Source organism: Schistocerca cancellata, chromosome 7 (assembly GCF_023864275.1).
Source record: "Schistocerca cancellata isolate TAMUIC-IGC-003103 chromosome 7, iqSchCanc2.1, whole genome shotgun sequence".
Taxonomy (NCBI): Eukaryota; Metazoa; Arthropoda; class Insecta; order Orthoptera; family Acrididae; genus Schistocerca; species Schistocerca cancellata.
The window spans coordinates 62,426,506-62,443,168 of record NC_064632.1 but is presented as its reverse complement, the minus strand read 5'-3'; positions in this window follow the sequence as shown (position 1 = coordinate 62,443,168).

The window sequence follows — 16,663 nt, the reverse complement described above, 5'->3', positions numbered from 1 at the left end:
ATGGCAAGCCGTTCCACAGGACTACATCCAGCATCTCTACGATCGTCTCCATGGGAGAATAGCAGCCTGCATTGCTGCGAAAGGTGGATATACACTGTACTAGTGCCGACATTGTGCATGCTCTGTTGCCTGTGTCTATGTGCCTGTGGTTCTGTCAGTGTGATCATGTGATGTATCTGACCCCAGGAATGTGTCAATAAAGTTTCCCCTTCCTGGGACAATGAATTCACGGTGTTCTTATTTCAATTTCCAGGAGTGTAGTTCTCATAATATGCAAAGATCAGCACATTCCTCAAACTGGGGAACTATCAAGAATGGGGTTTCTCAAGGGTCAGTCTTGGGTCCTTTGCTGTTCTTAATATATATTAATGACTTGCCATTCTATATTCATGAAGAGGCAAAGTTAGTTCTCTTTGCTGATGATACAAGTATAGTAATCACACCTGACAAACAAGACTTAACTGATGAAATTGTCAATACTGTCTTTCAGAAAATTACTAAGTGGTTCCTTGTAAACGGACTCTCACTGAATTTTGATAAGACACAGTACATACAGTTCCGTACAGTGAATGGTATGACACCATTAATAAATATAGACCTTAATCAGAAGCATATAGCTAAGGTAGAATATTCCAAATTTTTAGGTGTGTCCATTGATGAGAGATTAAATTGGAAGAAACACATTGATGATCTGCTGAAACGTTTGAGTTCAGCTACTTATGCAATAAGGGTCATTGCAAATTTTGGTGATAAACATCTTAGTAAATTAGCTTACTACGCCTATTTTCACTCGTTGCTTTCATATGGCATCATATTTTGGGGTAATTCATCACTGAGGAATAAAGTACTTATTGCACAAAAGCGTGTAATCAGAATAATAGCTGGAGTCCACCCAAGATCATCCTGCAGACATTTATTTAAGGATCTAGGGATATTCACAGTAGCTTCTCAGTATATATACTCTCTTATGAAATTTGTTATTAACAACCAAACACAATTCAAAAGTAATAGCAGTGTGCATAACTACAATACTACGAGAAAGGATGATCTTCACTATTCAAGATTAAATCTAACTTTGGCACAGAAAGGGGTGAATTATACTGGCACAAAAGTCTTTGGTCACTTACCAAATAGTATCAAAAGTCTGACAGATAACCAACAAGTATTTAAGAAGAAATTAAAAGAATTTCTGAATGACAACTCCTTCTACTCCATAGAGGAATTTTTAGATATAAATTAAAAACAAAAAAAACAAAAAATTATTAATAAAAAAATAAAAAATAAAAAAAATAAAAATAAAAAAACAAAAATAAAAAAATGAAAAAGTTGTTATATTAACTTAAGTATGTTGTTAAATTAACTTAATTATGTCTTGTGTTGGAAAATTTGACTCGTTCCACATCATTACGAAATATCGTATTCATGATCCATGGAACTAGTATTAATGTAATCTAATGTAATCAAACGGCAACGTTAGTTACGAATGTACTGGGCACTGGACCATCGGGAATCGACGTCGATCAATGGAAACAGAAGGCCGAAATTTTAAACCTAGCTTTCAAAAACTCGTTTACGGTAGAGGACTGCAGCACCATTTCCCCTTTCAATTATCGAACAAACGCAAGGATGGCTGACATAGTGTTTATTGTATCTGGGATTGTAAAGCAGTTAAGATCCTTAGACGCCAGGAAGGCATCTGGCCCAGACGGTATCCCCGTAAGATTTTATGTTGACTATGCTACAAATATAGCACCATTCTTATCCGTCATCTGTCAAAGATCATTGGAACAGTGGAAAGTTCCACGGGACTGAAAGAAGGCCCACGTCATAGCAATCTATAAAAATGGTAGAAAATCAGATGCACATAATTACCGGCCAATTTTACTGACATCGATTTGTTGCAGAATCATTGAACATATTTTGTGTTCAGACATAACGACCTTTCTACACTCCGAGAAGCTCATCTACACAAACCAGTACGGTTTTAGGAAGCAGCGGTCATGCGAGACACAGCTGGCCCTCTTTGTGCATGATATACAACAGGCTTTAGATACCGGCTCCCAGGTTGATGCCATATTTCTCGGCTTTCGAAAGACGTTCGACTCAGTTACGCACTGTCGCTTGCTACAAAAAGTGCTCGCTTACGGTCTATCCGATGACATATGCGGTTGGATAGAAAGTTTTCTAACAGACAGGGAGCAGTATGTCGTCCTCAACGGAGTGACTTCAACAGAAACAAGCGTAATTTCAGGTGTGCCCCAGGGCAGAGTAATAGGTCCTCTGCTTTTTAGTATTTACATAAACGATCTGGTTGATGGTATTGACAGCGGTCTTAGACTCTTTGCCGATGATGCTGTAGTCTACAGGAAAGTAGTATCATACGAAAATTGTGAATAAATCAATCAGGATTTTCAGAAAATAAATGCGTGGTGTAATGACTGGCAGTTATCTCTCAGTATTGGTAAGTGTAACCTACTACGTATAACAAGGCGAAAAGCCCCATTAATGTACGATTACAAAATAAATGCCCAGTCTTTGGAAGCGGTAACGTCCGTCAAATATCTGGGTGTGACTGTTCGAAATGATCTCAAACGGGATGATCAGATTACACAAGTAACGGGTAAGGCGAACTCTAGATTGCGGTTTACTGATAGAATCCTGAAGCGATGCAGTCCTTCAACAAAGGAAATAGTTTACAATACGTTAGTTCGTCCAGTATTGTTCGCCTGTATGGGACCCTTACCAGTTGGGTCTGATTCAAGAAATTGAGAAGGTCCAAAGAAGAGCGGCAAGATTCGTGACTGGTATATTTAGCCATCGCGAGAGCGTTACAAATCTCATAGAAAGTTTGAAGTGGGTCACACTTACAGATAGACGGCGCGCTAAACAGTAGGGGCTGCACATTAAATTCCGAAATCCGATCTTTACCGCGGATATAGAGCATATATTATTATTACCAACTTTCAAATCGTGTAATGGTCATCATGCGATCAGCGAGTGGAACAGAGGGAGGGGGGGGGGATATGATTTAGGCGCGAATTGTGCCCTCCCCCAGACACCGCTTGGTGGCTAGCGGAGTATATATGTAGATGTAGATGTACACTACTGGCCATTAAAATTGCTACACCACGAAGATGAAGTGCTACAGATGCGAAATTTAGCTGACAGGAAGAAGATGCCGTGATATGCAAATGATTACCTTTTCCAGAGCATTCACACAAGGTTGGCGCCGGTGGCGACACCTACAACGTGCTGACATGAGGAAAGGTTACAACCGATTTCTCATACACAAACAACAGTTGATCGGCGTTGCCTGGTGAAACGTTGTTGTGATGCCTCGTGTAAGGAGAAATGCGTACTATCACGTTTCCGACTTTGATAAAGGTCGGATTGTAGCCTATCGCGATTGCGGTTTATCGTATCGCGACATTGCTCCAATGACTGTTAGCAGAATATGGAATCGGTGGGTTCAGGAGGGTAATACGGAACGCCGTGCTGGATCCCAACGGCCTCGTATCACTAGCAATCGAAATGACAGGCATCTTATCCGCATGGCTGTAATGGATTGTGCAGCCACGTCTCGATCCGTCAACAGATGGGGACGTTTGCAAGACAACAACCATCTGCACGAACAGTTCGACGACGTTTGCAGCAGCACTATCAGCTCGGAGACCGTGGCTGCGGTTACCCTTGACGCTGCATCACAGAAAGGAGCGCCTGCGATGGTGTACTCAACGACGAACCTGGGTGCACTAATGGCAAAACGTCATTTTTTCGGATGAATCCAGGTTCTGTTTACAGTATCATGACGGTCGCATCCGTGTTTGGCGACATCGCGGTGAACGCACATTGGAAGCGTGTATTCGTCATCACCATACTGGCATGTCATCCGGCGTGATGGTATAGGGTGCCACTGGTTACACGTCTCGGTCACCTCTTGTTCGCATTGACGGCACTTTGAACAGTGGACGTTACATTTCAGATGTGCTACGACCCGTGGCTCTATCCTTCATTCGATCCCTGCGAAACCCTGCATTACAGTAGGATAATGCACGACCGCATGTTGCAGGTCCTGTACGGGCCTTTCTGGATACAGAAAATGTTCGACCGCTGCCCTGGTCAGCACATTCTCCAGATCTCTCACCAATTGAAAACGTCTGGTCAATGTTGGCCGAGCAACTGGCTCGTCACAATACGCGGGTCACTACTCTTGATGAACTGTGGTATCGTGTTGAAGCTGCATGGGCAGCTGTACCTGTACACACCATCCAAGCTCTGTTTGACTGAATGCCCAGGCGTATCAAGGCCGTTATTACGGCCAGAGGTGGTTGTTCTGGGTACTGATTTCTGAGGATCTATGCACCCAAACTGCGTGAAAATGTAACCACATGTCAGTTCTAGTATAATATATTTGTCCAAAGAAAACCCGTTTATCATCTGCATTTCTTGTTGGTGTAGCAATTTTAATGGCCAGTAGTGTAGAAACGTGTCGGCTCTTTTGGAGAATCACATTTTTGCATCACTAGGTCGATGGTCGTCTCCTCAAGCGCCGTCATCGAGGTGAACGGCTCCTCGAAACGTGCAGCGCACCACGGACGCTGGGGTGGGGGGGGGGGGCGTACTATTCAAGGGGAGACATTCTCCTGTGCTTGCAAGGGAGCTGTGGTAGTAATCGAAGACATGCTGACAGCTGCGAACCATCTGCATTTCTTCATGCTTGATGTCTTCCCCAACGGCGATGTCATGTTTCAGCAGTATTATCTGTCCGTCAGGTTTTAAATTGTAAGACATTTCCAGGGGCTGATGTGGACTCTGACCACAATCTAATGGCTCTGAGCACTATGGGACTTAGCTTCTGAGGTCATCAGTCCCCACAATCTAATGATTATGAGCTGTAGATTAAAACTGAAAAAACTGCAAAAAGGTGGGAGTTTAAGGAGATGGGACCTGAATAAACTGAAAGAACCAGAGGTTGTACAGAGTTTCAGGGAGAGCATAAGGGAACAATTCACAGGAATGGGGGAAAGAAATACAGTAGAAGAAGAATGGGTAGCTTTGAGGGATGAAGTAGTGAAGGCAGCAGAGGATCAAGTAGGTAAAAAGACGAGGGCTAGTAGAAATCCTCGGGTAACAGAAGAAATATTGAATTTAATTGATGAAAGCAGAAAATATAAAAATGCAGTAAATGAAGCAGGCAAAAAGGAATACAAACGTCTCAAAAATGAGATCGACAGGAAGTGCAAAATGGCTAAGCAGGGATGGCTAGAGGACAAATGTAAGGATGTAGAGGCTTATCTCACTAGGGGTAAGATAGATACTGCCTACAGGAAAATTAAAGAGACCTTTGGAGATAAGAGAACCACTTGTATGAACATCAAGAGCTCAGATGGAAACCCAGTTCTAAGCAAAGAAGGGAAAGCAGAAAGGTGGAAGGAGTATATAGAGGGCCTATACAAGAGCGATGTACTTGAGGACAATATTATGGAAATGGAAGAGGATTTAGATCAAGATGAAATGGGAGATACGATAATGCGTGAAGAGTTTGACAGTGCACTGAAAGACCTGAGTCGAAACAAGGCCCTCGGAGTAGACAACATTCAAATGGAACTACTGACGGCCTTGGGAGAGCCAGTCCTGACAAAACTTTACCATCTGGTGAGCAAGATGTATGAAACAGGCGAAATACCCTCAGACTTCAAGAAGAATATAATAATTCCAATCCCAAAGAAAGCAGGTGCTGACAGATGTGAAAATTACCGAACAATCAGTTTAATAAGCCACAGCTGCAAAATACTAACACGAATTCTTTACAGACGAATGGAAAAACTAGTAGAAGCCGACCTCGGGGAAGATCAGTTTGGATTCCGTAGAAATACTGGAACACGTGAGGCAATACTGACCTTACGACTTATCTTAGAAGAAAGATTAAGGAAAGGCAAACCTACATTCCTAGCATTTGTAGACTCCGAGAAAGCTTTTGACAATGTTGACTGGAATACTCTCTTTCAAATTCTGAACGTGGCAGGGGTAAAATACAGGGAGCGAAAGGCTATTTACAGTTTGTACAGAAACCAGGTGGCAGTTATAAGAGTCGAGGGTAATGAAAGGGAAGCAGTGGTTGGGAAGGGAGTGAGACAGGGTTGTAGCCTGTCCCCGATGTTATTCAATCTGTATATTAAACAAGCAGTAAAGGAAACAAAAGAAAAATTCGGAGAAGGTATTAAAATCCATGGAGAAGAAATAAAAACTTTGAGGTTCGCCGATGACATTGTAATTCTGTCAGAGACAGCAAAGGACTTGGAAGAGCAGTTGAATGGAATGGATGGTGTCTTGAAGGGAGGATATAAGATGAACATCAACAAAAGCAAACGAGGATAATGGAATGTAGTCGAATTAAGTAGGGCGATGCTGAGGGAATTAGATTAGGAAATGAGACACTTAAAGTAGTAAAGGAGTTTTGCTATTTGGGGAGCAATATAACTGATGATGGTCGAAGTAGAGAGGATATAAAATGTAGACTGGCAATGGCAAGGAAAGCGTTTCTCAAGAAGAGGAATTTGTTAACATCGAATATAGATTTAAGTGTCAGGAAGTCATTTCTGAAAGTATTTGTATGGAGTGTAGCCATGTATGGAAGTGAAACATGGACGGTAAATAGTTTGGACAAGAAGAGAATAGAAGCTTTCGAAATGTGGTGCTACAGAAGAATGCTGAAGATCAGATGGGTAGATCACATAACTAATGAGGAAGTATTGAATAGGGTTGGGGAGAAATTTGTGGCACAACTTGACCAGAAGAAGGGATCGGTTGGTAGGATATGTTCTGAGGCATCAAGGGATCACCAGTTTAGTATTGGAGGGCAGCGCGGAGGGTAAAAATCGTAGGGGGAGACCAAGAGATGAATACACTAAGCAGATTCAGAAGGATGTAGGTTGCAGTAGGTACTGGGAGGTGAAGAAGCTTGCAAAGGACAGAGTAGCATGGAGAGCTGCATGAAACCAGTCTCAGGACTGAAGACCACAACAACAACAACATCTGTCCGTGCCTCGGAACCAGAGCCGTGCTACAGAAGTTTTAGGAGCATTATAGAGAACTCACGCTGATGTCTCGGCGACCACACTCGCCTGATGTGAATCCCATGGAACCCATCTGACTCGCCATGGGGCGCCGTCACCGCGTACGCAAATCAGCGACCCGTTATTTAACTGAATTACGTGACCTGTGCGTAGATGTCTAATGCCACATACCTCCACAAACATACCCATAAACTGTCGACTCGAAATACTCAGAACCAGTGCTGTATTTCGTTCCAAATACGGACACACAAGCTATTAAGCAGGTGGTCATAGTGTCTTGGCTCATAATACCTTGGCTACTAAAATACTAGCAATCAGTGGTCAGATCACGGTACCAACTCTTTTCATTGGGACAGTATTTTAAACAATTTTTCTACATAGTTGTTACCAGTGTTCAGACATTTATCATAGAGAGATGGTGCCAGTGAATACGGCCACTGCTGAACAATGTTTTCTGCGTCGTCATCGCTGACAAAGCCTTCCTCCAAAATCGCCGTTCAAGAACAAGTGGTAGTAAGAGGTGCGAGTTCGGGGCTGTACGGCGGGTGATCAATCCGCTCTCAACCGAACTGTTGCACAAGGTTTTGAGTGACACCAGCAGAATGGGAACCAGAGAGACGAAGGCGAATTTGCGGAACCGCGACTCTAGTGCTGCGGTAGCGGTAGAACGAAACAGTATTTACTTTCCGAACACGCGCCGGCCGTGGTGGCCGAGCGGTTCTAGGCGCTACAGTCTGGAACCGCGCGACCGATACGATCGCAGGTTCGAATCCTGCCTCGGGCATGGACGTGTGTGATGTCCTTAGGTTAGTTAGCTTTAAGTAGTTGTAAGCTCTAGGGGACTGATGACCTCAGCAGTTAAGTCCCATAGTGCTCAGAGCCATTTGAACCATTTTTTCCGGACACGCCTCGTAGTTTCCACCAATGTCGCGATCTGACACATGCCGTCGCTCATCAGCTTAACCTCCTCCAGCAAGTTATTTTATATTTAGAAGATTTCGATGAAGTAATATGAACATCTTACTTTAAGCTCTTCAGTTATCATGTGGCATATATGTTACATGCAACATTTTTCTTCTGGCTCTGGTTTTTAAAAGAACTTGCCTTGCGTGGCTGTGCGTGACTGTGCGTGCACTTTACACCATGCGCTCTTTTTGCATCAATCGTTTCCCTTTCTGCAAAGTCCCACTTGGTTTCAACGTCTTACTGAAGAAAGCTGTTTATCGCTGTGTTAGCATGGCTTCGAGAATTAAAAGTAATTTCAGTTTGTTTTTGCTGATTTTGAGCTACAATGCAGCGTCAAAGAAACTTGTATAGGCATGTATATTGTTTTGGATGTAGCAATGGGTCTGCATTCGGGTACGACCTATACCGTCACAACCACAGGAGAGAATGCAAGAGGAAGAAGAGAGTGAAGGAAAATAGGAACATGTGATGACAAAGATAACGCTCCAGAAAACCAAACCCTGAGCCATCCTCGAACATCCAGGATATTCCATGATATGCATTTACCTGCGTTCATGGATAAAATCCAGAAAAGTCGTTTCAGATGTTTGTTGCCCGGATGAAGGATTTCAAATTTGTGCAATGCACTAAATGCATAATATATGTTTCTTTCATCGACGAAAGAAACTATTTTCTTTTTTTTCCCAACCAGAATGGACCGTACACGTAGGGGCTTAAAAAAAAGGTGTTATGCATGTCTTCCCACTTTAAGATCATTGCGCAACAAGAGTGGTGGGTTGTCAGAAAATAATATGTGTTTTGGGTGTCCAGCTATGGTAGGGATAACAGATGGATCAGAGTAAGGGAGCGAAATGGCGCGGCAAATGCCAACGTACCCCAGAGATGAAGTACGAGTGACAGTATGATTCTTGTGGACAAAACGTCTAAATTGCATACACCGTCAAATTCTGCCGGAATGTGGACCGAATGCAATGTCGCGTCCGTCCACAGCGAAATGGTGCCGACAACTTGACAGAGGCAGCACGGGCGCGGCTTTTCTTTTTTACTTTTTTACTTTTTTATTTTTATTTTTTCTTCTTTTTTACTTTTTTACTTTTTACTTTTTTACTTTTTTATTTTTTACTTTTTTATTTTTTCCTTTTTTTCTTTTTTCTTTTTTACTTTTTTATTTTAAATTCAGTGTATTAGTATTTGTAAAATGACTCTTAGTGTTAATTAAAAAATGACAATCATTCCACTTGGGACCTGTGGAATGGTACATTGGCTTACTTGTTTTAGTTGTAAATATTTGTCGTGTATTGTTGTTTTTCTGACATGTTCCACATCCTGGAGGACCTCCTCACTGCTGATCAATTGGAATGAAAGTAAATCTAATCTGATGCCGATCGGGAGGAAAGGCCATCCTCATAGACAACGATCACATGCGACAATGTCCAAGAAGTTGAGGAAATGATTCATTATTAGCAGCAACCGCAGATTTCCCGCGATGAAGATGTTCACACAGATGTTCTCGTGTGTCTCCATGACCGGGGAGCACATTCTGTCGACAAGGATAGAACAAGTGTCAGATAATTCAGACTCTTCTTCACAGCGACTTGGTGACTGCGCTGAAAAATAGTGTCATGTATCTGTGTCACTTTGAAGTGTAGTGTACACTACTGGCCATTAAAATTGCTACACCAACAAGAAATGCAGATGATATACGGGTATTCATTGGACAAATATATTATACTAGAACTGACACATGATTACATTTTCAGGCAATTTGGGTGCATAGATCCTGAGAAATCAGTACCCAGAACAACCACCTCTGGCCGTAATAACGGCCTTGATACACCTGGGCATTGAGTCGAACAGAGCTTGGATGGCGTGTACAGGTACAGCTGCCCACGCAGCTTCAACACGATACCACAGTTCATCAACAGTAGTGACTGGAATATTGTGACGAGCCAGTTGCTCGGCCACCATTCACCAGACGTTTTCAATTGGAGAGAGGAGAATGTGCTGGCCAGGGCAGCAGTCGAACATTATCTGTATCCAGAAAGGCGGTCGTGCATTATCCTACTGAAATGCAGGGTTTCGTAGGGATCGAATGAAGGATAGAGCCACGGGTCGTAGCACATCTGAAATGTAACGTCCACTGTTCAAAGTGCCGTCAATGCGAACAAGAGGTGACCGAGATGTGTAACCAGTGGCAACCCATACCATCACGCCGGGTGACACGCAAGTATGGCGATGACGAATACACGCTTCCAATGTGCGTTCACCGCGATGTCGCCAAACACGGATGCGACCGTCATGATACTGTAAACAGAACCTGGATTCATCCGAAAAAATTACGTTTTGCCATTAGCGCACCCAGGTTCGTCGTTGAGTACACCATCGCAGGCGCTCCTTTCTGTGATGCAGCGTCAAGGGTAACCGCAGCCACGGTCTCCGAGCTGATAGTCAGTGCTGCTGCAAACGTCGTCGAACTGTTCGTGCAGATGGTTGTTGTCTTGCAAACGTCCCCATCTGTTGACTGAGGGATCGAGACGTGGCTGCACAATCCATTACAGCCATGCGGATAAGATGCCTGTCATTTCGATTGCTAGTGATACGAGGCCGTTGGGATCCAGCACGGCGTTCCGTATTACCCTCCTGAACCCACCGATTGCATATTCTGCTAACAGTCATTGGATCTCGACCAACGCGAGCAGCAATGTCGCGATAGGCTACAATCCGACCTTTATCCATGTCGGAAACGTGATGGTACGCACTTTTCCTCCTTCCACCAGGCATCACAGCAACGTTTCACCAGGCAACGCTGGTCAACTGCTGTTTGTGTATGGGAAATGGGTTGGAAACTTTTTTCATATCAGCACGTTGTAGGTGTCGCCACTGTCGCCAACCTTGTGTGAATGCTCTGAGAAGCTAATCATTTGCACATCACAGCATCTTCTTCCTGTCGGTTACATTTCGCGTCTGTAGCACGTCATCTTCGTGGTGTAGCAATTTTAATGGCCAGTGGTGTAGCATTCAATAAAAATTACTTGGTCTGGCATGATACTTTTTGAAGTCGTCTCGTAAGAAAAATTTGCGGACTGTGCTTTCATAAGTAATAATAAAAAAAGCGTTTTGCAGTACTTACAAAAAATATTTATGAATTTCAGTTTGTAAATAAAATCCATGAAACGGCTCGGGCAAAAAACGTATCTGTGACTTGCTGTAGCGTATGTGCAAAACACACCAATATTTTCGTGAATCACAACAGCATTTTTTTTAAAAATTCATTACTTTAGCCTTGAATAGAAACGTTTCGTTCAGAAAATTTAACCTCAGGACTGAGAGGTTATCACTTTCATTTACGACACTGTGTCGTGACGTAGGTCTACCTGCAACAGACTATCGCTGCGTCTTTTCCTTTTTTTTCTTTTTTTTACTGTAATAACTCAGATATATTTCTGAGGTGATTGTTGTGGTGTAGTGTTGATCCACATTCATGTCGTAAACAACTGCTTTTTACTGGAGTCAGATTACCGGTGTGCGCTTGAGTTGGTGCGTTTCTGACAGCACTCGAGAATCTTTTAGTGTTGTCTGGAAATACTGTGTTTAATGCGACGGAATCAACAGAGATAACTCGAAAACTTCGCCTTGTAAACGCAATAGTGAAGAAAGAAGTAAACAGACAATTAGGGACAAAAAGCAGTACAAATAGCTAGGTACCTCTAACAAGAAGACTATCGCCTCGAAAATTAGTGATGACCTTGATGTGCTTGTACAGTCATTCTCACGAAAATGAGGATAAAACCAGACTACCGATCAACGGAAACTTGTAATTCGTTGCGACGACTCCATTTTTACACTGTTCTCTACTGCAATACTTGTTCAATAAACACGGTATAAACCCGCATATTAACGCAGAAGTTAACTGGAAGGCACTTAGATACCAGAAGGGGAAAGCGTGAAGCCTTTAACGACTATATTAGCACAGTGACCTCTACAAATACTAAGAAATTTTTGTCATAAATAAATACTACCAACAGAAAAAAATCCAGATATTTATTGCAAAGATAAGAACGAATAATAGATGATAGCAAATTTAAAAGTTGAAATGTTGAACTCATTTCAGAAGAAAATCATTCAACTGTGCAATATTACTGAAAAGGTGTGTAACATAGTAACAAATTACTACATAGGCGATTTACTGCGGAATCCTTCAACATATTCTCAGTTCGAATATAAAAAAATTCTTGAGACTGAGAAGCCTACCTCCACGAATCAGCATGGTTTTGGAAAGTATAGCTCGTGCGAAACTCACCCTGCACTTTTTTCGTACGATATACTGTGAATTATGGGGTGAAGGGAAACAGGCAGGTTCTATATGTCTAGATTTCCAGAAAGCATTTTTTTTCCCCGGTGCCCACTGCAGGGTCTTAACGAAGGTACGAGCGTATGGAATAAGTTCACAGGTATGTGAGTGGCTCGAAGACTTCTTAAGGAATACAGCCCAGTATGTTGTCCACGACGGCGAGTGTTCATCAGAGGCAAGGGTATCATCAGGAGTGCCCTAGGGAAGTGTGATAGGACCGCTGTTGTTCTCTGTATACATAAATGATTTGGCAGACGGGGTGGGCAGCAATCAGAGGACGTTTGCTGATGATGCTGTGGTGTACGGTAAGGTGTCGAAGTTGAGTGAATGTAGGAAGAGACAAGATGATTTATACAAAATATCTAGTTGGTGTGATGAATGGCAGCTAGCTCCAAATGTAGGAAAATGTAAGTTAATGCTCAGGAAAAACAAATCTATACTGTCCAGATACAGCATTGGTAGTGTACTGCATGAACAGTCGCGTTGTTTAAATATCTAATCGTAACGTTGCAAAGCAATATGAAATGGAACGATCATGTGAAGAATGTGACATGGAAGGCTAATGGTCGACTTCGGTTTATTGGGTGAATTTTAGGGAAGTGTGGTTCATTTGCAAAGGAGAAGGCATATGACGTTGGTGCGACCTGTTCTTGAATACTGCTCGAGTGTTTGGGGTCCGTACCAGATCAGATTGAAGGAACACACCGAAGCAATTCAGAGGCGAGCTGCTAGATCTGTTAGGTTCGAATGACTCGCTAGTATTGCGGAGATGCTTCGGGAATTGTATGGGAGTCCCTGGAGGGAAGGTGACGTCTTTTCAAGGGGCACTATTGAGAAAATTTAGAGAACCGGCGTTCGAAGCTGACTGCCGAATGATTCTACTGCCGCCAACGTACACTGCGCTTAAGGATCACGAAGATAAGAGAAATTAGGGCTCATACGGAGGCACATAGACAATCGTTTTCCCTCGCTCTATTTGCGAGTGGACTAGGAAAGGAAACGATTGGGGTGGTACAGGACACCCTCTTCACTCACCGTAAGGTCGCTTGCCAAGCACCTATTGTTGAGTGGTACTTAAGATAGGTAAATAAATTAGTGAAATCAATGTGAAGTAAAAATTAGAAAATAAATGAAAAACTTGGTTTAGTTTAGAAGAGTTACACACTGGGAAACAGCGGTCAGAGCAGCAGTGGCAACGGCCGGCGCTTGCAAGTCAGCATGTTCAGGAGAAGCCATCGCCCTCCCCACATAAGCGGAAGCTGTCGATTCAGCCGTCAGGGCATCGCCCGACCGGCTCACGTGTTTCTCAATTGTCACATGTGATCAGAGGCCCTCGCCTACATTCCAAGAGCCAATGACCGGCGTTAAGAAGATTCTTCGAGAAGTTCAGTTTCAGTTTGAGTTCAATTCCAGTACAGTTCAATCGGTGCTGAAGACCGTCATGCAGGAAGAGACTACATCGCACACAGAAGCACCAAGTCCGCCGCTGTAATGGACTAGCAAGCAGCAGTCTCGCCGCCAGAAGACAGAAGTTAGAAGGCATTTGAAGACTGATTTTTACGTACGCGGGTGACTCGTGAGGACAGGAAGGAGACAGCCTCACATCAGCAGTCACCTATGAGCTGGTGATGAAGATCTGACAGCCGAAGACTGGCAAGCTGGAGTCCGTTGTTCGAGTCCGGGACACTGGCCTTCCCCCGCCGCGCCGCTCCGCTGGCTGACACACAACACTGTCACACGCAGCCGCATAGAGAAGAGAAACACTGGGACGCCACATCCAAGGTATCACCATCCGATTCACGACTTCGTTTGCAATAATTAAACGGGCCACCTCACGAGGCGCGTCTCCAGTCAACTGGGCGAAACGGCGACACGAGATACACACCGCCAGGCGTAATCAGACGCCGCCGCTCACACAGCAGAAGGCTTCGCAAACGACACAGCTGCCGCTCTCCCAGCCAGAACGATCCAGTAAGGAAACCATTGTACAAATCTTTCAATAAAAGTTATATTATCTAACAATGTTTCATTCTACCTCATACCCGAGCCAAGGAAGAACTCACCCTGCCCACATGTTGTTAAGAGAGAAAAAGTAATTTATTTAGTGTTTTTCACCCTGACATAATGCTTTAGAATCAAATGCCCTTTGCAGTAATGCTCATCCTGACAATTGACTAGCATCAAAAGAGGTTACCCAGTTACACTATGCGGGTGTAGAAAATCACAGAGCTCAAGCAGCCTTTCTTCCCACACCACATATGTGTTGGGAAGATACAACACATTTTTTGTGGAATCTGGCCAAATATTGGCCGTGTACAATAATTACTTACGATTTCTTATTTCTGGTGACGTTTATTTTGTCTCTCAGCCCAATATTTTTTGATTCTTTCACTGTTTTCTATGTCCTTAGATAAAGATTCTTCTGTCCTTGTTTTTTTGTTACTCATCAAGTTCTTCAGAGTTCTTACCTTGATTCCGTATTTTTTATGTTATAAGTAATTCCTCAGAATTATTAATTTGTTCTAGAGCTTTATGTGTTTAATTTTTTGTCACTAAAATATTGGAATATTTGTGCAGTAGCCCTTCTTTCCTTTATTCTTTTTGTATGTTCAAAGAAAATCAAACTGTTTCTCTGAATTGTGTCTGAAAGATCTAGAAATTCCTGTATTTACCATTTTCAAATGGTTGAAATGGCTCTGAGCACTATGGGACTTAACTTCTAAGGTCATCAGTCCCCTAGAACTTAGAACTACTTAAACCTAACTAACCTAAGGACATCACAGACAACCATGCCCAAGGCAGGATTCGTACCTGCGACTGTAGCGGTCGCGCGGTTCCAGACTGAAGGGCCTAGAACCGCTCGGCCTCTCCGGCCGGCTATTTACCATTTTCATCTGTTTTCAGCAACAGATGTTTTGAAAGAATTTTCTTTTTTCTGTATTCTCTCCATGCCTCGCACTACTGTTAAAGCGAAACATCCAGCAGAGTATATTCCCTGACATTTTTTACAGTAGTAAATGTCAGATTTTTTTAGTTTATGGAGACATTTTAGTAGATTTCCTTGGATAGTTGGAACCTTGTCTCATTATTTTGGGTTTGATATCATTTACTTCTTTTTTTAATCTATTAATGGGAACAGTTTGTCCAGGATATGGAGATATGAACTTCGTTATTCCTTCCGAAGTCTGTTTCTAGTAAGTTCGGAGCTTTCAAAACGTTACAGATACACATCGTTTTGGGCATGGATATTCTTAGGCCTATGGCTGAATGTGACTCTTTGGCATAGGTCACTCGGCCATTTACGAAATAAAAAAAATTGATTTTGCTCCTTCATCTTTTAGTCCTAGCCAGCTTCTTGTAGTGCCTTGTCCCATTCCCGGATGATTTTTTCCAAGACATTGTTACGGAGCATGGGTGGGTCCATCTCCCTGCCTGTCTCCTTATTTCGAATGGTCTCGAAATTTCAGAGTGAAACTTCACTTAAGATTTTGTGTTTTGAGAAATTATTTGATTAAATTTATTACTTTACCATGAACATTGGACGTATGCAATGTGGATACCAATGTTAATGCACAGGGCAGTTAAAAAGTATCGTGTAACTCATACTTGACAATGATTTACAGAGTATAGACATAGGTGCTTTTTTCGCTGTGGAAAAATGTGGCTATGTTAGACGAATTTTGAAATGTCAGTTAGTCTCCGAGATTTATTTACTAACTGTAAAATAAAATCCACCTCGGAAAAGCTGTGTACTTTATCCAAATTCAGGGCTGTAACTTGTCCGTCCCCCTCTGGAGTATTGCTGTACGGTATGAGGTCCTCAACACAGTAGGACTGATGGAGGAAAGAGGTCAAAAAAGATCAGGTCGTTTTGTATTATGGTGAAACAGGGGAAAGTGTGTCAACGATATGATACGTGAATCATAGTGGCAATGATTAGAACAAAGACGTTTTTCGTTGCTGCGAGATCTTTTCACCGAATTAAAATCACGAGTTTCTCCTGCGAATGCCAAAATAAATTGACTGCAACACACTTCATGAGAAATGACCATCGTGATACAATAAGAGAAATCAGAGTTCGCGCGGAGAGATTCAGGTGTCCATTTCCCCCGAGTGCTTTTCGAAAGAGTCGAATGGTAGACAAATAATCTGAAACTGGCTCTTTCATCTCTCGGCCAAACACTTACAGAGTAATTACGTAGACGTAGATGAAGGTGGCCCGACGAAAATCTAAGACAATGCCGATTAAATGCAATCAGAGCACAGTTGT